This window comes from Oncorhynchus clarkii, unplaced genomic scaffold (genome assembly GCF_045791955.1).
Source record: "Oncorhynchus clarkii lewisi isolate Uvic-CL-2024 unplaced genomic scaffold, UVic_Ocla_1.0 unplaced_contig_10888_pilon_pilon, whole genome shotgun sequence".
NCBI lineage: Eukaryota > Metazoa > Chordata > Actinopteri > Salmoniformes > Salmonidae > Oncorhynchus > Oncorhynchus clarkii.
Window position 1 is genome coordinate 63,567 of NW_027261058.1, and position 21,191 is coordinate 84,757.

The window sequence follows — 21,191 nt, forward strand, 5'->3', positions numbered from 1 at the left end:
ACTTCAATAATCTAAGACTGCAAGACCTGAGAAATATTATGTTTGATTGAGGGACATAGTCTTTTCGTACTTGTAAAATATCACTAGCTTTCCTCATTCGGATAGGTTCACAATTTTGATGTCTGTTGTTGCTAAGCAACGTCTGTTTGATGTCATATCGGAGAATATGGAGTAGAAGGTGTTGCCTCATGGATAAGGCGTCTTACTTCAAAATAGAAAATTGAGGTTTTGAGGCATTTTCGTGGTCGTTTAATTTCATTAAATCTGCTAATATGGACATGTTTGCAATTTCCCGAAATAAGGCATTGGTCTTGTTTCTTTGAAAGGCTTGGACATTGTTATTCATCTTTAATAATCTAATATTGCAAGGCCTGAGAATTATTGAGTCTGATTCTGCATCGCAAATTTGAGGGAAAAGGTATCTTCTTACTTGTTAAATATCACTAGCTTTCCTCATTCGGACAGGTTCACAACTTTGATGTCTACTGTTGTATAGCAAAGTCTGTATGATATCAAATAGGGTCGTTTAATTTCATTAGCTCAGCTAATTCGTACATGTTTGCAATTTCCCTAAATAAGGCATTGGTCTTGTTGCTTTGAAAAGCTTGGACATTGTTGTTCAACTTTAATAATCTAAGACTGCAAGACCTGAGAATTATTGTGTCTGAATCTGCATCGAAAGATTGAAGGAAAGAGTATCTTTGTACTTGTTAAAAATCACTAGCTTTCCTCATTCGGACAGGTTCACAATTTTTATGTCTATGGTTGCATAGCAAAGTCTGTATAATGTCAAATAGGGCTGCATCACATAGACTGCGTGGCCTAATGGATAAGGCGTCTGACTTCGAATCAGAAGATTGAGGGTTCGAGTCACTTTGTGGTTGTTTAATTTCATTAGCTCAGCTAATTTGAACATGTTTGCAATTTCCCGAAATAAGGCATTGGTCTTGTTGCTTTGAAAAGCTTGGACATTGGACACTTCAATAATCTAAGACTGCAAGACCTGAGAAATATTATGTCTGATTGAGGGACATAGTATTTTCGTACTTGTAAAATATCACTAGCTTTCCTCATTCGGATAGGTTCACAATTTTGATGTCTGTTGTTGCTAAACAACATCTGTTTGATGTCATATCGGAGAATATGGAGTAGAAGGTGTTGCCTCGTGGATAAGGCGTCTTACTTCGAAACAGAAAATTGAGGTTTTGAGGCATTTTCGTGGTCGTTTAATTTCATTAAATCTGCTAATATGGACATGTTTGCAATTTCCCGAAATAAGGCATTGGTCTTGTTTCTTTGAAAGGCTTGGACATTGTTATTCATCTTTAATAATCTAATATTGCAAGGCCTGAGAATTATTGAGTCTGATTCTGCATCGCAAGATTGAGGGAAAAGGTATCCTCTTACTTGTTAAATATCACTAGCTTTCCTCATTCGGACAGGTTCACAACTTTGATGTCTACTGTTGCATAGCAAAGTCTGTATAATGTCAAATAAGGCTGTATCACATAGACTGCGTGGCCTAATGGATAAGGCGTCTGACTTCGAATCAGAAGATTAAGGGTTCAAGTCCCTTCGTGGTTGATTAATTTCATTAGCTCAGCTAATTTGAACATGTTTGCAATTTCCCGAAATATGGCATTGGTCTTGTTGCTTTGAAAAGCTTGGACATTGTTGTTCAACTTCAATAATCTAAGACTGCAAGACCTGAGAAATATTATGTCTGATTGAGGGACATAGTCTTTTCGTACTTGTAAAATATCACTAGCTTTCCTCATTCGGATAGGTTCACAATTTTGATGTCTGTTGTTGCTAAGCAACGTCTGTTTGATGTCATATCGGAGAATATGGAGTAGAAGGTGTTGCCTCGTGGATAAGGCGTCTTACTTCAAAATAGAAAATTGAGGTTTTGAGGCATTTCCGTGGTCGTTTAATTTCATTAAATCTGCTAATATGGACATGTTTGCAATTTCCCGAAATATGTCATTGGTCTTGTTGCTTTGAAAAGCTTGGACATTGTTGTTCAACTTCAATAATCTAAGACTGCAAGACCTGAGAAATATTATGTCTGATTGAGGGACATAGTCTTTTCGTACTTGTAAAATATCACTAGCTTTCCTCATTCGGATAGGTTCACAATTTTGATGTCTGTTGTTGCTAAGCAACGTCTGTTTGATGTCATATCGGAGAATATGGAGTAGAAGGTGTTGCCTCGTGGATAAGGCGTCTTACTTCAAAACAGAAAATTGAGGTTTTGAGGCATTTTCGTGGTCGTTTAATTTCATTAAATCTGCTAATATGGACATGTTTGCAATTTCGCTAAATAAGGCATTGGTCTTGTTGCTTTGAAAAGCTTGGACATTGTTATTCAACTTTAATAATCTAAGACTGCAAGGCCTGAGAATTATTGTGTCTGAATCTGCATCGAAAGATTGAAGGAAAGAGTATCTTTGTACTTGTTAAAAATCACTAGCTTTCCTCATTCGGACAGGTTCACAATTTGTATGTCTATGGTTGCATAGCAAAGTCTGTATAATGTCAAATAGGGCTGTATGACATAGACTGCGTGGCCTAATGGATAAGGCGTCTGACTTCGAATCAGAAGATTGAGGTTTCGAGTCCCTTCGTGGTTGTTTAATTTCATTAGCTCAGCTAATTTGAACATGTTTGCAATTTCCCGAAATAAGGCATTAGTCTTGTTGCTTTGAAAAGCTTGGACATTGTTGTTCAACTTCAATAATCTAAGACTGCAAGACCTGAGAAATATTATGTTTGATTGAGGGACATAGTCTTTTCGTACTTGTAAAATATCACTAGCTTTCCTCATTCGGATAGGTTCACAATTTTGATGTCTGTTGTTGCTAAGCAACGTCTGTTTGATGTCATATCGGAGAATATGGAGTAGAAGGTGTTGCCTCGTGGATAAGGCGTCTTACTTCAAAATAGAAAATTGAGGTTTTGAGGCATTTTCGTGGTCGTTTAATTTCATTAAATCTGCTAATATGGACATGTTTGCAATTTCGCTGAATAAGGCATTGGTCTTGTTGCTTTGAAAAGCTTGGACATTGTTGTTCAACTTTAATCATCTAAGACTGCAAGGCCTGAGAATTATTGTGTCTGAATCTGCATCGAAAGATTGAAGGAAAGAGTATCTTTGTACTTGTTAAAAATCACTAGCTTTCCTCATTCGGACAGGTTCACAATTTTTATGTCTATGGTTGCATAGCAAAGTCTGTATAATGTCAAATAGGGCTGTATCACATAGACTGCGTGGCCTAATGGATAAGGCGTCTGACCTCGAATCAGAAGATTGAGGGTTCGAGTCCCTTCGTGGTTGTTTAATTTCATTGGCTCAGCTAATTTGAACATGTTTGCAATTACCCGAAATATGTCATTGGTCTTGTTGCTTTGAAAAGCTTGGACATTGTTGTTCAACTTAAATAATCTAAGACTGCAAGACCTGAGAAATATTATGTCTGATTGAGGGACATAGTCTTTTCGTACTTGTAAAATATCACTAGCTTTCCTCATTCGGATAGGTTCACAATTTTGATGTCTGTTGTTGCTAAGCAACGTCTGTTTGATGTCATATAGTAGAATATGGAGTAGAAGGTGTTGCCTCGTGGATAAGGCGTCTTACTTCAAAACAGAAAATTGAGGTTTTGAGGCATTTTCGTGGTCGTTTAATTTCATTAAATCTGCTAATATGGACATGTTTGCAATTTCGCTAAATAAGGCATTGGTCTTGTTGCTTTGAAAAGCTTGGACATTGTTGTTCAACTTTAATAATCTAAGACTGCAAGGCCTGAGAATTATTGTGTCTGAATCTGCATCGAAAGATTGAAGGAAAGAGTATCTTTGTACTTGTTAAAAATCACTAGCTTTCCTCATTCGGACAGGTTCACAATTTTTATGTCTATGGTTGCATAGCAAAGTCTGTATAATGTCAAATAGTGCTGTATCACATAGACTGCGTGGCCTAATGGATATGGCGTCTGACTTCGAATCAGAAGATTGAGGGTTCGAGTCCCTTCGTGGTTGTTTAATTTCATTAGCTCAGCTAATTTGAACATGTTTGCAATTTCCCGAAATATGGCATTGGTCTTGTTGCTTTGAAAAGCTTGGACATTGTTGTTCAACTTCAATAATCTAAGACTGCAAGACCTGAGAAATATAATGTCTGATTGAGGGACATAGTCTTTTCGTACTTGTAAAATATCACTAGCTTTCCTCATTCGGATAGGTTCACAATTTTGATGTCTGTTGTTGCTAAGCAACGTCTGTTTGATGTCATATCGGAGAATATGGAGTAGAAGGTGTTGCCTCGTGGATAAGGCGTCTTACTTCAAAATAGAAAATTGAGGTTTTGAGGCATTTTCGTGGTTGTTTAATTTCATTAAATCTGCTAATATGGACATGTTTGCAATTTCCCGAAATAAGGCATTGGTCTTGTTTCTTTGAAAGGCTTGGACATTGTTATTCATCTTTAATAATCTAATATTGCAAGGCCTGAGAATTATTGTGTCTGATTCTGCATCGCAAGATTGAGGGAAAAGGTATCTTCTTACTTGTTAAATATCACTAGCTTTCCTCATTCGGATAGGTTCACAATTTTTATGTCTATGGTTGCATAGCAAAGTCTGTATAATGTCAAATAGCGCTGTATCACGTAGACTGCGTGGACTAATGGATAAGGCGTCTGACTTCGAATCAGAAGATTGAGGGTCCGAGTCCCTTCGTGGTTGTTTAATTTCATTAGCTCAGCTAATTTGAACATGTTTGCAATTTCCCGAAATATGGCATTGGTCTTGTTGCTTTGAAAAGCTTGGACATTGTTGTTCAACTTCAATAATCTAAGACTGCAAGACCTGAGAAATATAATGTCTGATTGAGGGACATAGTCTTTTCGTACTTGTAAAATATCACTAGCTTTCCTCATTCGGATAGGTTCACAATTTTGATGTCTGTTGTTGCTAAGCAACGTCTGTTTGATGTCATATCGGAGAATATGGAGTAGAAGGTGTTGCCTCGTGGATAAGGCGTCTTACTTCAAAATAGAAAATTGAGGTTTTGAGGCATTTTCGTGGTTGTTTAATTTCATTAAATCTGCTTATATGGACATGTTTGCAATTTCCCGAAATAAGGCATTGGTCTTGTTTCTTTGAAAGGCTTGGACATTGTTATTCATCTTTAATAATCTAATATTGCAAGGCCTGAGAATTATTGAGTCTGATTCTGCATCGCAAGATTGAGGGAAAAGGTATCTTCTTACTTGTTAAATATCACTAGCTTTCCTCATTCGGATAGGTTCACAACTTTGATGTCTACTGTTGCATAGCAAAGTCTGTATGATGTCAAATAGCGCTGTATCACGTAGACTGCGTGGACTAATGGATAAGGCGTCTGACTTCGAATCAGAAGATTGAGGGTCCGAGTCCCTTCGTGGTTGTTTAATTTCATTAGCTCAGCTAATTTGAACATGTTTGCAATTTGTGTCTGAATCTGCATCGAAAGATTGAAGGAAAGAGTATCCTTGTACTTGTTAAAAATCACTAGCTTTCCTCATTCGGACAGGTTCACAATTTTAATGTCTATGGTTGCATAGCAAAGTCTGTATAATGTCAAATAGTGCTGTATCTCATAGACTGCGTGGCCTAATGGATATGGCGTCTGACTTCGAATCAGAACATTGAGGGTTCGAGTCCCTTCGTGGTTGTTTAATTTCATTAGCTCAGCTAATTTGAACATGTTTGCAATTTCCCGAAATATGGCATTGGTCTTGTTGCTTTGAAAAGCTTGGACATTGTTGTTCAACTTCAATAATCTAAGACTGCAAGACCTGAGAAATATTATGTCTGATTGAGGGACATAGTCTTTTCGTACTTGTAAAATATCACTAGCTTTCCTCATTCGGATAGGTTCACAATTTTCATGTCTGTTGTTGCTAAGCAACGTCTGTTTGATGTCATATCGGAGAATATGGAGTAGAAGGTGTTGCCTCGTGGATAAGGCGTCTTACTTCAAAATAGAAAATTGAGGTTTTGAGGCATTTTCGTGGTTGTTTAATTTCATTAAATCTGCTAATTTATACATGTTTGCAATTTCCCGAAATAAGGCATTGGTCTTGTTTCTTTGAAAGGCTTGGACATTGTTATTCATCTTTAATAATCTAATATTGCAAGGCCTGAGAATTATTGAGTCTGATTCTGCATCGCAAGATTGAGGGAAAAGGTATCTTCTTACTTGTTAAATATCACTAGCTTTCCTCATTCGGATAGGTTCACAACTTTGATGTCTACTGTTGCATAGCAAAGTCTGTATGATGTCAAATAGCGCTGTATCACATAGACTGCGTGGCCTAATGGATAAGGCGTCTGACTTCGAATCAGAAGATTGAGGGTCCGAGTCCCTTCGTGGTTGTTTAATTTCATTAGCTCAGCTAATTTGAACATGTTTGCAATTTCCCGAAATATGTCATTGGTCTTGTTGCTTTGAAAAGCTTGGACATTGTTGTTCAACTTAAATAATCTAAGACTGCAAGACCTGAGAAATATTATGTCTGATTGAGGGACATAGTCTTTTCGTACTTGTAAAATATCACTAGCTTTCCTCATTCGGATAGGTTCACAATTTTGATGTCTGTTGTTGCTAAGCAACGTCTGTTTGATGTCATATCGGAGAATATGGAGTAGAAGGTGTTGCCTCGTGGATAAGGCGTCTTACTTCAAAACAGAAAATTGAGGTTTTGAGGCATTTTCGTGGTCGTTTAATTTCATTAAATCTGCTAATATGGACATGTTTGCAATTTCGCTAAATAAGGCATTGGTCTTGTTGCTTTGAAAAGCTTGGACATTGTTGTTCAACTTTAATAATCTAAGACTGCAAGGCCTGAGAATTATTGTGTCTGAATCTGCATCGAAAGATTGAAGGAAAGAGTATCTTTGTACTTGTTAAAAATCACTAGCTTTCCTCATTCGGACAGGTTCACAATTTTTATGTCTATGGTTGCATAGCAAAGTCTGTATAATGTCAAATAGTGCTGTATCACATAGACTGCGTGGCCTAATGGATATGGCGTCTGACTTCGAATCAGAAGATTGAGGGTTCGAGTCCCTTCGTGGTTGTTTAATTTCATTAGCTCAGCTAATTTGAACATGTTTGCAATTTCCCGAAATATGGCATTGGTCTTGTTGCTTTGAAAAGCTTGGACATTGTTGTTCAACTTCAATAATCTAAGACTGCAAGACCTGAGAAATATAATGTCTGATTGAGGGACATAGTCTTTTCGTACTTGTAAAATATCACTAGCTTTCCTCATTCGGATAGGTTCACAATTTTGATGTCTGTTGTTGCTAAGCAACGTCTGTTTGATGTCATATCGGAGAATATGGAGTAGAAGGTGTTGCCTCGTGGATAAGGCGTCTTACTTCAAAATAGAAAATTGAGGTTTTGAGGCATTTTCGTGGTTGTTTAATTTCATTAAATCTGCTAATATGGACATGTTTGCAATTTCCCGAAATAAGGCATTGGTCTTGTTTCTTTGAAAGGCTTGGACATTGTTATTCATCTTTAATAATCTAATATTGCAAGGCCTGAGAATTATTGAGTCTGATTCTGCATCGCAAGATTGAGGGAAAAGGTATCTTCTTACTTGTTAAATATCACTAGCTTTCCTCATTCGGATAGGTTCACAACTTTGATGTCTACTGTTGCATAGCAAAGTCTGTATGATGTCAAATAGCGCTGTATCACGTAGACTGCGTGGACTAATGGATAAGGCGTCTGACTTCGAATCAGAAGATTGAGGGTCCGAGTCCCTTCGTGGTTGTTTAATTTCATTAGCTCAGCTAATTTGAACATGTTTGCAATTTGTGTCTGAATCTGCATCGAAAGATTGAAGGAAAGAGTATCCTTGTGCTTGTTAAAAATCACTAGCTTTCCTCATTCGGACAGGTTCACAATTTTAATGTCTATGGTTGCATAGCAAAGTCTGTATAATGTCAAATAGTGCTGTATCACATAGACTGCGTGGCCTAATGGATATGGCGTCTGACTTCGAATCAGAACATTGAGGGTTCGAGTCCCTTCGTGGTTGTTTAATTTCATTAGCTCAGCTAATTTGAACATGTTTGCAATTTCCCGAAATATGGCATTGGTCTTGTTGCTTTGAAAAGCTTGGACATTGTTGTTCAACTTCAATAATCTAAGACTGCAAGACCTGAGAAATATTATGTCTGATTGAGGGACATAGTCTTTTCGTACTTGTAAAATATCACTAGCTTTCCTCATTCGGATAGGTTCACAATTTTCATGTCTGTTGTTGCTAAGCAACGTCTGTTTGATGTCATATCGGAGAATATGGAGTAGAAGGTGTTGCCTCGTGGATAAGGCGTCTTACTTCAAAATAGAAAATTGAGGTTTTGAGGCATTTTCGTGGTTGTTTAATTTCATTAAATCTGCTAATATGGACATGTTTGCAATTTCCCGAAATAAGGCATTGGTCTTGTTTCTTTGAAAGGCTTGGACATTGTTATTCATCTTTAATAATCTAATATTGCAAGGCCTGAGAATTATTGAGTCTGATTCTGCATCGCAAGATTGAGGGAAAAGGTATCTTCTTACTTGTTAAATATCACTAGCTTTCCTCATTCGGATAGGTTCACAACTTTGATGTCTACTGTTGCATAGCAAAGTCTGTATGATGTCAAATAGCGCTGTATCACATAGACTGCGTGGCCTAATGGATAAGGCGTCTGACTTCGAATCAGAAGATTGAGGGTCCGAGTCCCTTCGTGGTTGTTTAATTTCATTAGCTCAGCTAATTTGAACATGTTTGCAATTTCCCGAAATATGTCATTGGTCTTGTTGCTTTGAAAAGCTTGGACATTGTTGTTCAACTTAAATAATCTAAGACTGCAAGACCTGAGAAATATTATGTCTGATTGAGGGACATAGTCTTTTCGTACTTGTAAAATATCACTAGCTTTCCTCATTCGGATAGGTTCACAATTTTGATGTCTGTTGTTGCTAAGCAACGTCTGTTTGATGTCATATCGGAGAATATGGAGTAGAAGGTGTTGCCTCGTGGATAAGGCGTCTTACTTCAAAACAGAAAATTGAGGTTTTGAGGCATTTTCGTGGTCGTTTAATTTCATTAAATCTGCTAATATGGACATGTTTGCAATTTCGCTAAATAAGGCATTGGTCTTGTTGCTTTGAAAAGCTTGGACATTGTTGTTCAACTTTAATAATCTAAGACTGCAAGGCCTGAGAATTATTGTGTCTGAATCTGCATCGAAAGATTGAAGGAAAGAGTATCTTTGTACTTGTTAAAAATCACTAGCTTTCCTCATTCGGACAGGTTCACAATTTTTATGTCTATGGTTGCATAGCAAAGTCTGTATAATGTCAAATAGTGCTGTATCACATAGACTGCGTGGCCTAATGGATATGGCGTCTGACTTCGAATCAGAAGATTGAGGGTTCGAGTCCCTTCGTGGTTGTTTAATTTCATTAGCTCAGCTAATTTGAACATGTTTGCAATTTCCCGAAATATGGCATTGGTCTTGTTGCTTTGAAAAGCTTGGACATTGTTGTTCAACTTCAATAATCTAAGACTGCAAGACCTGAGAAATATAATGTCTGATTGAGGGACATAGTCTTTTCGTACTTGTAAAATATCACTAGCTTTCCTCATTCGGATAGGTTCACAATTTTGATGTCTGTTGTTGCTAAGCAACGTCTGTTTGATGTCATATCGGAGAATATGGAGTAGAAGGTGTTGCCTCGTGGATAAGGCGTCTTACTTCAAAATAGAAAATTGAGGTTTTGAGGCATTTTCGTGGTTGTTTAATTTCATTAAATCTGCTAATATGGACATGTTTGCAATTTCCCGAAATAAGGCATTGGTCTTGTTTCTTTGAAAGGCTTGGACATTGTTATTCATCTTTAATAATCTAATATTGCAAGGCCTGAGAATTATTGAGTCTGATTCTGCATCGCAAGATTGAGGGAAAAGGTATCTTCTTACTTGTTAAATATCACTAGCTTTCCTCATTCGGATAGGTTCACAACTTTGATGTCTACTGTTGCATAGCAAAGTCTGTATGATGTCAAATAGCGCTGTATCACGTAGACTGCGTGGACTAATGGATAAGGCGTCTGACTTCGAATCAGAAGATTGAGGGTCCGAGTCCCTTCGTGGTTGTTTAATTTCATTAGCTCAGCTAATTTGAACATGTTTGCAATTTGTGTCTGAATCTGCATCGAAAGATTGAAGGAAAGAGTATCCTTGTGCTTGTTAAAAATCACTAGCTTTCCTCATTCGGACAGGTTCACAATTTTAATGTCTATGGTTGCATAGCAAAGTCTGTATAATGTCAAATAGTGCTGTATCACATAGACTGCGTGGCCTAATGGATATGGCGTCTGACTTCGAATCAGAACATTGAGGGTTCGAGTCCCTTCGTGGTTGTTTAATTTCATTAGCTCAGCTAATTTGAACATGTTTGCAATTTCCCGAAATATGGCATTGGTCTTGTTGCTTTGAAAAGCTTGGACATTGTTGTTCAACTTCAATAATCTAAGACTGCAAGACCTGAGAAATATTATGTCTGATTGAGGGACATAGTCTTTTCGTACTTGTAAAATATCACTAGCTTTCCTCATTCGGATAGGTTCACAATTTTCATGTCTGTTGTTGCTAAGCAACGTCTGTTTGATGTCATATCGGAGAATATGGAGTAGAAGGTGTTGCCTCGTGGATAAGGCGTCTTACTTCAAAATAGAAAATTGAGGTTTTGAGGCATTTTCGTGGTTGTTTAATTTCATTAAATCTGCTAATATGGACATGTTTGCAATTTCCCGAAATAAGGCATTGGTCTTGTTTCTTTGAAAGGCTTGGACATTGTTATTCATCTTTAATAATCTAATATTGCAAGGCCTGAGAATTATTGAGTCTGATTCTGCATCGCAAGATTGAGGGAAAAGGTATCTTCTTACTTGTTAAATATCACTAGCTTTCCTCATTCGGATAGGTTCACAACTTTGATGTCTACTGTTGCATAGCAAAGTCTGTATGATGTCAAATAGCGCTGTATCACATAGACTGCGTGGCCTAATGGATAAGGCGTCTGACTTCGAATCAGAAGATTGAGGGTCCGAGTCCCTTCGTGGTTGTTTAATTTCATTAGCTCAGCTAATTTGAACATGTTTGCAATTTCCCGAAATATGGCATTGGTCTTGTTGCTTTGAAAAGCTTGGACATTGTTGTTCAACTTCAATAATCTAAGACTGCAAGACCTGAGAAATATTATGTCTGATTGAGGGACATAGTCTTTTCGTACTTGTAAAATATCACTAGCTTTCCTCATTCGGATAGGTTCACAATTTTCATGTCTGTTGTTGCTAAGCAACGTCTGTTTGATGTCATATCGGAGAATATGGAGTAGAAGGTGTTGCCTCGTGGATAAGGCGTCTTACTTCAAAATAGAAAATTGAGGTTTTGAGGCATTTTCGTGGTTGTTTAATTTCATTAAATCTGCTAATATGGACATGTTTGCAATTTCCCGAAATAAGGCATTGGTCTTGTTTCTTTGAAAGGCTTGGACATTGTTATTCATCTTTAATAATCTAATATTGCAAGGCCTGAGAATTATTGAGTCTGATTCTGCATCGCAAGATTGAGGGAAAAGGTATCTTCTTACTTGTTAAATATCACTAGCTTTCCTCATTCGGATAGGTTCACAACTTTGATGTCTACTGTTGCATAGCAAAGTCTGTATGATGTCAAATAGCGCTGTATCACATAGACTGCGTGGCCTAATGGATAAGGCGTCTGACTTCGAATCAGAAGATTGAGGGTCCGAGTCCCTTCGTGGTTGTTTAATTTCATTAGCTCAGCTAATTTGAACATGTTTGCAATTTCCCGAAATATGTCATTGGTCTTGTTGCTTTGAAAAGCTTGGACATTGTTGTTCAACTTAAATAATCTAAGACTGCAAGACCTGAGAAATATTATGTCTGATTGAGGGACATAGTCTTTTCGTACTTGTAAAATATCACTAGCTTTCCTCATTCGGATAGGTTCACAATTTTGATGTCTGTTGTTGCTAAGCAACGTCTGTTTGATGTCATATCGGAGAATATGGAGTAGAAGGTGTTGCCTCGTGGATAAGGCGTCTTACTTCAAAACAGAAAATTGAGGTTTTGAGGCATTTTCGTGGTCGTTTAATTTCATTAAATCTGCTAATATGGACATGTTTGCAATTTCGCTAAATAAGGCATTGGTCTTGTTGCTTTGAAAAGCTTGGACATTGTTGTTCAACTTTAATAATCTAAGACTGCAAGGCCTGAGAATTATTGTGTCTGAATCTGCATCGAAAGATTGAAGGAAAGAGTATCTTTGTACTTGTTAAAAATCACTAGCTTTCCTCATTCGGACAGGTTCACAATTTTTATGTCTATGGTTGCATAGCAAAGTCTGTATAATGTCAAATAGGGCCGTATCACATAGACTGCGTGGCCTAATGGATAAGGCGTCTGACTTCGAATCAGAAGATTGAGGTTTCGAGTCCCTTCGTGGTTGTTTAATTTCATTAGCTCAGCTAATTTGAACATGTTTGCAATTTCCCGAAATAAGGCATTAGTCTTGTTGCTTTGAAAAGCTTGGACATTGTTGTTCAACTTCAATAATCTAAGACTGCAAGACCTGAGAAATATTATGTTTGATTGAGGGACATAGTCTTTTCGTACTTGTAAAATATCACTAGCTTTCCTCATTCGGATAGGTTCACAATTTTGATGTCTGTTGTTGCTAAGCAACGTCTGTTTGATGTCATATCGGAGAATATGGAGTAGAAGGTGTTGCCTCGTGGATAAGGCGTCTTACTTCAAAACAGAAAATTGAGGTTTTGAGGCATTTTCGTGGTCGTTTAATTTCATTAAATCTGCTAATATGGACATGTTTGCAATTTCGCTAAATAAGGCATTGGTCTTGTTGCTTTGAAAAGCTTGGACATTGTTGTTCAACTTTAATAATCTAAGACTGCAAGGCCTGAGAATTATTGTGTCTGAATCTGCATCGAAAGATTGAAGGAAAGAGTATCCTTGTACTTGTTAAAAATCACTAGCTTTCCTCATTCGGACAGGTTCACAATTTTAATGTCTATGGTTGCATAGCAAAGTCTGTATAATGTCAAATAGGGCTGTATCTCATAGACTGCTTGGCCTAATGGATAAGCCGTCTGACTTCGAATCAGAAGATTGAGGGTTCGAGTCCCTTCGTGGTTGTTTAATTTCATTAGCTCAGCTAATTTGAACATGTTTGCAATTTCCCGAAATATGGCATTGGTCTTGTTGCTTTGAAAAGCTTGGACATTGTTGTTCAACTTTAATAATCTAAGACTGCAAGGCCTGAGAATTATTGTGTCTGAATCTGCATCGAAAGATTGAAGGAAAGACTGCAAGACCTGAGAAATATTATGTTTGATTGAGGGACATAGTCTTTTCGTACTTGTAAAATATCACTAGCTTTCCTCATTCGGATAGGTTCACAATTTTGATGTCTGTTGTTGCTAAGCAACGTCTGTTTGATGTCATATCGGAGAATATGGAGTAGAAGGTGTTGCCTCGTGGATAAGGCGTCTTACTTCAAAATAGAAAATTGAGGTTTTGAGGCATTTTCGTGGTCGTTTAATTTAATTAAATCTGCTAATATGGACATGTTTGCAATTTCCCGAAATATGTCATTGGTCTTGTTGCTTTGAAAAGCTTGGACATTGTTGTTCAACTTCGATAATCTAAGACTGCAAGACCTGAGAAATATTATGTCTGATTGAGGGACATAGTCTTTTCGTACTTGTAAAATATCACTAGCTTTCCTCATTCGGATAGGTTCACAATTTTGATGTCTGTTGTTGCTAAGCAACGTCTGTTTGATGTCATATCGGAGAATATGGAGTAGAAGGTGTTGCCTCATGGATAAGGCGTCTTACTTCAAAATAGAAAATTGAGGTTTTGAGGCATTTTCGTGGTCGTTTAATTTCATTAAATCTGCTAATATGGACATGTTTGCAATTTCCCGAAATAAGGCATTGGTCTTGTTTCTTTGAAAGGCTTGGACATTGTTATTCATCTTTAATAATCTAATATTGCAAGGCCTGAGAATTATTGAGTCTGATTCTGCATCGCAAATTTGAGGGAAAAGGTATCTTCTTACTTGTTAAATATCACTAGCTTTCCTCATTCGGACAGGTTCACAACTTTGATGTCTACTGTTGTATAGCAAAGTCTGTATGATATCAAATAGGGTCGTTTAATTTCATTAGCTCAGCTAATTCGTACATGTTTGCAATTTCCCTAAATAAGGCATTGGTCTTGTTGCTTTGAAAAGCTTGGACATTGTTGTTCAACTTTAATAATCTAAGACTGCAAGACCTGAGAATTATTGTGTCTGAATCTGCATCGAAAGATTGAAGGAAAGAGTATCTTTGTACTTGTTAAAAATCACTAGCTTTCCTCATTCGGACAGGTTCACAATTTTTATGTCTATGGTTGCATAGCAAAGTCTGTATAATGTCAAATAGGGCTGTATCACATAGACTGCGTGGCCTAATGGATAAGGCGTCTGACTTCGAATCAGAAGATTGAGGGTTCGAGTCACTTCGTGGTTGTTTAATTTCATTAGCTCAGCTAATTTGAACATGTTTGCAATTTCCCGAAATAAGGCATTGGTCTTGTTGCTTTGAAAAGCTTGGACATTGGACACTTCAATAATCTAAGACTGCAAGACCTGAGAAATATTATGTCTGATTGAGGGACATAGTCTTTTCGTACTTGTAAAATATCACTAGCTTTCCTCATTCGGATAGGTTCACAATTTTGATGTCTGTTGTTGCTAAGCAACGTCTGTTTGATGTCATATCGGAGAATATGGAGTAGAAGGTGTTGCCTCGTGGATAAGGCGTCTTACTTCAAAACAGAAAATTGAGGTTTTGAGGCATTTTCGTGGTCGTTTAATTTCATTAAATCTGCTAATATGGACATGTTTGCAATTTCGCTAAATAAGGCATTGGTCTTGTTGCTTTGAAAAGCTTGGACATTGTTGTTCAACTTTAATAATCTAAGACTGCAAGGCCTGAGAATTATTGTGTCTGAATCTGCATCGAAAGATTGAAGGAAAGAGTATCTTTGTACTTGTTAAAAATCACTAGCTTTCCTCATTCGGACAGGTTCACAATTTTTATGTCTATGGTTGCATAGCAAAGTCTGTATAATGTCAAATAGGGCTGTATCACATAGACTGCGTGGCCTAATGGATAAGGCGTCTGACTTCGAATCAGAAGATTGAGGGTTCGAGTCCCTTCGTGGTTGTTTAATTTCATTAGCTCAGCTAATTTGAACATGTTTGCAATTTCCCGAAATATGGCATTGGTCTTGTTGCTTTGAAAAGCTTGGACATTGTTGTTCAACTTCAATAATCTAAGACTGCAAGACCTGAGAAATATTATGTCTGATTGAGGGACATAGTCTTTTCGTACTTGTAAAATATCACTAGCTTTCCTCATTCGGATAGGTTCACAATTTTGATGTCTGTTGTTGCTAAGCAACGTCTGTTTGATGTCATATCGGAGAATATGGAGTAGAAGGTGTTGCCTCATGGATAAGGCGTCTTACTTCAAAATAGAAAATTGAGGTTTTGAGGCATTTTCGTGGTCGTTTAATTTCATTAAATCTGCTAATATGGACATGTTTGCAATTTCCCGAAATAAGGCATTGGTCTTGTTTCTTTGAAAGGCTTGGACATTGTTATTCATCTTTAATAATCTAATATTGCAAGGCCTGAGAATTATTGAGTCTGATTCTGCATCGCAAATTTGAGGGAAAAGGTATCTTCTTACTTGTTAAATATCACTAGCTTTCCTCATTCGGACAGGTTCACAACTTTGATGTCTACTGTTGTATAGCAAAGTCTGTATGATATCAAATAGGGTCGTTTAATTTCATTAGCTCAGCTAATTCGTACATGTTTGCAATTTCCCTAAATAAGGCATTGGTCTTGTTGCTTTGAAAAGCTTGGACATTGTTGTTCAACTTTAATAATCTAAGACTGCAAGACCTGAGAATTATTGTGTCTGAATCTGCATCGAAAGATTGAAGGAAAGAGTATCTTTGTACTTGTTAAAAATCACTAGCTTTCCTCATTCGGACAGGTTCACAATTTTTATGTCTATGGTTGCATAGCAAAGTCTGTATAATGTCAAATAGGGCTGTATCACATAGACTGCGTGGCCTAATGGATAAGGCGTCTGACTTCGAATCAGAAGATTGAGGGTTCGAGTCACTTTGTGGTTGTTTAATTTCATTAGCTCAGCTAATTTGAACATGTTTGCAATTTCCCGAAATAAGGCATTGGTCTTGTTGCTTTGAAAAGCTTGGACATTGGACACTTCAATAATCTAAGACTGCAAGACCTGAGAAATATTATGTCTGATTGAGGGACATAGTATTTTCGTACTTGTAAAATATCACTAGCTTTCCTCATTCGGATAGGTTCACAATTTTGATGTCTGTTGTTGCTAAACAACGTCTGTTTGATGTCATATCGGAGAATATGGAGTAGAAGGTGTTGCCTCGTGGATAAGGCGTCTTACTTCGAAACAGAAAATTGAGGTTTTGAGGCATTTTCGTGGTCGTTTAATTTCATTAAATCTGCTAATATGGACATGTTTGCAATTTCCCGAAATAAGGCATTGGTCTTGTTTCTTTGAAAGGCTTGGACATTGTTATTCATCTTTAATAATCTAATATTGCAAGGCCTGAGAATTATTGAGTCTGATTCTGCATCGCAAGATTGAGGGAAAAGGTATCCTCTTACTTGTTAAATATCACTAGCTTTCCTCATTCGGACAGGTTCACAACTTTGATGTCTACTGTTGCATAGCAAAGTCTGTATAATGTCAAATAGGGCTGTATCACATAGACTGCGTGGCCTAATGGATAAGGCGTCTGACTTCGAATCAGAAGATTGAGGGTTCAAGTCCCTTCGTGGTTGTTTAATTTCATTAGCTCAGCTAATTTGAACATGTTTGCAATTTCCCGAAATATGCTTTCCTCATTCGGATAGGTTCACAATTTTGATGTCTGTTGTTGCTAAACAACGTCTGTTTGATGTCATATCGGAGAATATGGAGTAGAAGGTGTTGCCTCGTGGATAAGGCGTCTTACTTCGAAACAGAAAATTGAGGTTTTGAGGCATTTTCGTGGTCGTTTAATTTCATTAAATCTGCTAATATGGACATGTTTGCAATTTCCCGAAATAAGGCATTGGTCTTGTTTCTTTGAAAGGCTTGGACATTGTTATTCATCTTTAATAATCTAATATTGCAAGGCCTGAGAATTATTGAGTCTGATTCTGCATCGCAAGATTGAGGGAAAAGGTATCCTCTTACTTGTTAAATATCACTAGCTTTCCTCATTCGGACAGGTTCACAACTTTGATGTCTACTGTTGCATAGCAAAGTCTGTATAATGTCAAATAAGGCTGTATCACATAGACTGCGTGGCCTAATGGATAAGGCGTCTGACTTCGAATCAGAAGATTAAGGGTTCAAGTCCCTTCGTGGTTGATTAATTTCTTTAGCTCAGCTAATTTGAACATGTTTGCAATTTCCCGAAATATGGCATTGGTCTTGTTGCTTTGAAAAGCTTGGACATTGTTGTTCAACTTCAATAATCTAAGACTGCAAGACCTGAGAAATATTATGTCTGATTGAGGGACATAGTCTTTTCGTACTTGTAAAATATCACTAGCTTTCCTCATTCGGATAGGTTCACAATTTTGATGTCTGTTGTTGCTAAGCAACGTCTGTTTGATGTCATATCGGAGAATATGGAGTAGAAGGTGTTGCCTCGTGGATAAGGCGTCTTACTTCAAAACAGAAAATTGAGGTTTTGAGGCATTTTCGTGGTCGTTTAATTTCATTAAATCTGCTAATATGGACATGTTTGCAATTTCGCTAAATAAGGCATTGGTCTTGTTGCTTTGAAAAGCTTGGACATTGTTATTCAACTTTAATAATCTAAGACTGCAAGGCCTGAGAATTATTGTGTCTGAATCTGCATCGAAAGATTGAAGGAAAGAGTATCTTTGTACTTGTTAAAAATCACTAGCTTTCCTCATTCGGACAGGTTCACAATTTGTATGTCTATGGTTGCATAGCAAAGTCTGTATAATGTCAAATAGGGCTGTATGACATAGACTGCGTGGCCTAATGGATAAGGCGTCTGACTTCGAATCAGAAGATTGAGGTTTCGAGTCCCTTCGTGGTTGTTTAATTTCATTAGCTCAGCTAATTTGAACATGTTTGCAATTTCCCGAAATAAGGCATTAGTCTTGTTGCTTTGAAAAGCTTGGACATTGTTGTTCAACTTCAATAATCTAAGACTGCAAGACCTGAGAAATATTATGTTTGATTGAGGGACATAGTCTTTTCGTACTTGTAAAATATCACTAGCTTTCCTCATTCGGATAGGTTCACAATTTTGATGTCTGTTGTTGCTAAGCAACGTCTGTTTGATGTCATATCGGAGAATATGGAGTAGAAGGTGTTGCCTCATGGATAAGGCGTCTTACTTCAAAATAGAAAATTGAGGTTTTGAGGCATTTTCGTGGTCGTTTAATTTCATTAAATCTGCTAATATGGACATGTTTGCAATTTCCCGAAATAAGGCATTGGTCTTGTTTCTTTGAAAGGCTTGGACATTGTTATTCATCTTTAATAATCTAATATTGCAAGGCCTGAGAATTATTGAGTCTGATTCTGCATCGCAAATTTGAGGGAAAAGGTATCTTCTTACTTGTTAAATATCACTAGCTTTCCTCATTCGGACAGGTTCACAACTTTGATGTCTACTGTTGTATAGCAAAGTCTGTATGATATCAAATAGGGTCGTTTAATTTCATTAGCTCAGCTAATTCGTACATGTTTGCAATTTCCCTAAATAAGGCATTGGTCTTGTTGCTTTGAAAAGCTTGGACATTGTTGTTCAACTTTAATAATCTAAGACTGCAAGACCTGAGAATTATTGTGTCTGAATCTGCATCGAAAGATTGAAGGAAAGAGTATCTTTGTACTTGTTAAAAATCACTAGCTTTCCTCATTCGGACAGGTTCACAATTTTTATGTCTATGGTTGCATAGCAAAGTCTGTATAATGTCAAATAGGGCTGTATCACATAGACTGCGTGGCCTAATGGATAAGGCGTCTGACTTCGAATCAGAAGATTGAGGGTTCGAGTCACTTTGTGGTTGTTTAATTTCATTAGCTCAGCTAATTTGAACATGTTTGCAATTTCCCGAAATAAGGCATTGGTCTTGTTGCTTTGAAAAGCTTGGACATTGGACACTTCAATAATCTAAGACTGCAAGACCTGAGAAATATTATGTCTGATTGAGGGACATAGTATTTTCGTACTTGTAAAATATCACTAGCTTTCCTCATTCGGATAGGTTCACAATTTTGATGTCTGTTGTTGCTAAACAACGTCTGTTTGATGTCATATCGGAGAATATGGAGTAGAAGGTGTTGCCTCGTGGATAAGGCGTCTTACTTCGAAACAGAAAATTGAGGTTTTGAGGCATTTTCGTGGTCGTTTAATTTCATTAAATCTGCTAATATGGACATGTTTGCAATTTCCCGAAATAAGGCATTGGTCTTGTTTCTTTGAAAGGCTTGGACATTGTTATTCATCTTTAATAATCTAATATTGCAAGGCCTGAGAATTATTGAGTCTGATTCTGCATCGCAAGATTGAGGGAAAAGGTATCCTCTTACTTGTTAAATATCACTAGCTTTCCTCATTCGGACAGGTTCACAACTTTGATGTCTACTGTTGCATAGCAAAGTCTGTATAATGTCAAATAGGGCTGTATCACATAGACTGCGTGGCCTAATGGATAAGGCGTCTGACTTCGAATCAGAAGATTGAGGGTTCAAGTCCCTTCGTGGTTGTTTAATTTCATTAGCTCAGCTAATTTGAACATGTTTGCAATTTCCCGAAATATGCTTTCCTCATTCGGATAGGTTCACAATTTTGATGTCTGTTGTTGCTAAACAACGTCTGTTTGATGTCATATCGGAGAATATGGAGTAGAAGGTGTTGCCTCGTGGATAAGGCGTCTTACTTCGAAACAGAAAATTGAGGTTTTGAGGCATTTTCGTGGTCGTTTAATTTCATTAAATCTGCTAATATGGACATGTTTGCAATTTCCCGAAATAAGGCATTGGTCTTGTTTCTTTGAAAGGCTTGGACATTGTTATTCATCTTTAATAATCTAATATTGCAAGGCCTGAGAATTATTGAGTCTGATTCTGCATCGCAAGATTGAGGGAAAAGGTATCCTCTTACTTGTTAAATATCACTAGCTTTCCTCATTCGGACAGGTTCACAACTTTGATGTCTACTGTTGCATAGCAAAGTCTGTATAATGTCAAATAAGGCTGTATCACATAGACTGCGTGGCCTAATGGATAAGGCGTCTGACTTCGAATCAGAAGATTAAGGGTTCAAGTCCCTTCGTGGTTGATTAATTTCATTAGCTCAGCTAATTTGAACATGTTTGCAATTTCCCGAAATATGGCATTGGTCTTGTTGCTTTGAAAAGCTTGGACATTGTTGTTCAACTTCAATAATCTAAGACTGCAAGACCTGAGAAATATTATGTCTGATTGAGGGACATAGTCTTTTCGTACTTGTAAAATATCACTAGCTTTCCTCATTCGGATAGGTTCACAATTTTGATGTCTGTTGTTGCTAAGCAACGTCTGTTTGATGTCATATCGGAGAATATGGAGTAGAAGGTGTTGCCTCGTGGATAAGGCGTCTTACTTCAAAATAGAAAATTGAGGTTTTGAGGCATTTCCGTGGTCGTTTAATTTCATTAAATCTGCTAATATGGACATGTTTGCAATTTCCCGAAATATGTCATTGGTCTTGTTGCTTTGAAAAGCTTGGACATTGTTGTTCAACTTCAATAATCTAAGACTGCAAGACCTGAGAAATATTATGTCTGATTGAGGGACATAGTCTTTTCGTACTTGTAAAATATCACTAGCTTTCCTCATTCGGATAGGTTCACAATTTTGATGTCTGTTGTTGCTAAGCAACGTCTGTTTGATGTCATATCGGAG

At 37.3% G+C, this 21,191-nt stretch overlaps 7 non-coding genes across 7 annotated transcripts; all 7 read left to right on the top strand.

The window, feature by feature from the left end:
* The first annotated feature begins 1,511 nt into the window (after nucleotides 1-1,511).
* trnar-ucg (transfer RNA arginine (anticodon UCG)) lies at nucleotides 1,512-1,584 on the top strand. The gene has a single exon. It is a non-coding gene; the product is annotated as a tRNA-Arg (tRNA).
* A 2,384-nt stretch (nucleotides 1,585-3,968) lies between these two features.
* Nucleotides 3,969-4,041, top strand: trnar-ucg (transfer RNA arginine (anticodon UCG)). The gene has a single exon. It is a non-coding gene; the product is annotated as a tRNA-Arg (tRNA).
* A 3,010-nt stretch (nucleotides 4,042-7,051) lies between these two features.
* Nucleotides 7,052-7,124, top strand: trnar-ucg (transfer RNA arginine (anticodon UCG)). Its single transcript has one exon. It is a non-coding gene; the product is annotated as a tRNA-Arg (tRNA).
* A 2,306-nt stretch (nucleotides 7,125-9,430) lies between these two features.
* Nucleotides 9,431-9,503, top strand: trnar-ucg (transfer RNA arginine (anticodon UCG)). Its single transcript has one exon. It is a non-coding gene; the product is annotated as a tRNA-Arg (tRNA).
* A 5,796-nt stretch (nucleotides 9,504-15,299) lies between these two features.
* trnar-ucg (transfer RNA arginine (anticodon UCG)) lies at nucleotides 15,300-15,372 on the top strand. Its single transcript has one exon. It is a non-coding gene; the product is annotated as a tRNA-Arg (tRNA).
* A 2,182-nt stretch (nucleotides 15,373-17,554) lies between these two features.
* Nucleotides 17,555-17,627, top strand: trnar-ucg (transfer RNA arginine (anticodon UCG)). The gene has a single exon. It is a non-coding gene; the product is annotated as a tRNA-Arg (tRNA).
* A 2,886-nt stretch (nucleotides 17,628-20,513) lies between these two features.
* Nucleotides 20,514-20,586, top strand: trnar-ucg (transfer RNA arginine (anticodon UCG)). The gene has a single exon. It is a non-coding gene; the product is annotated as a tRNA-Arg (tRNA).
* The last annotated feature ends 605 nt before the right edge of the window (nucleotides 20,587-21,191 follow it).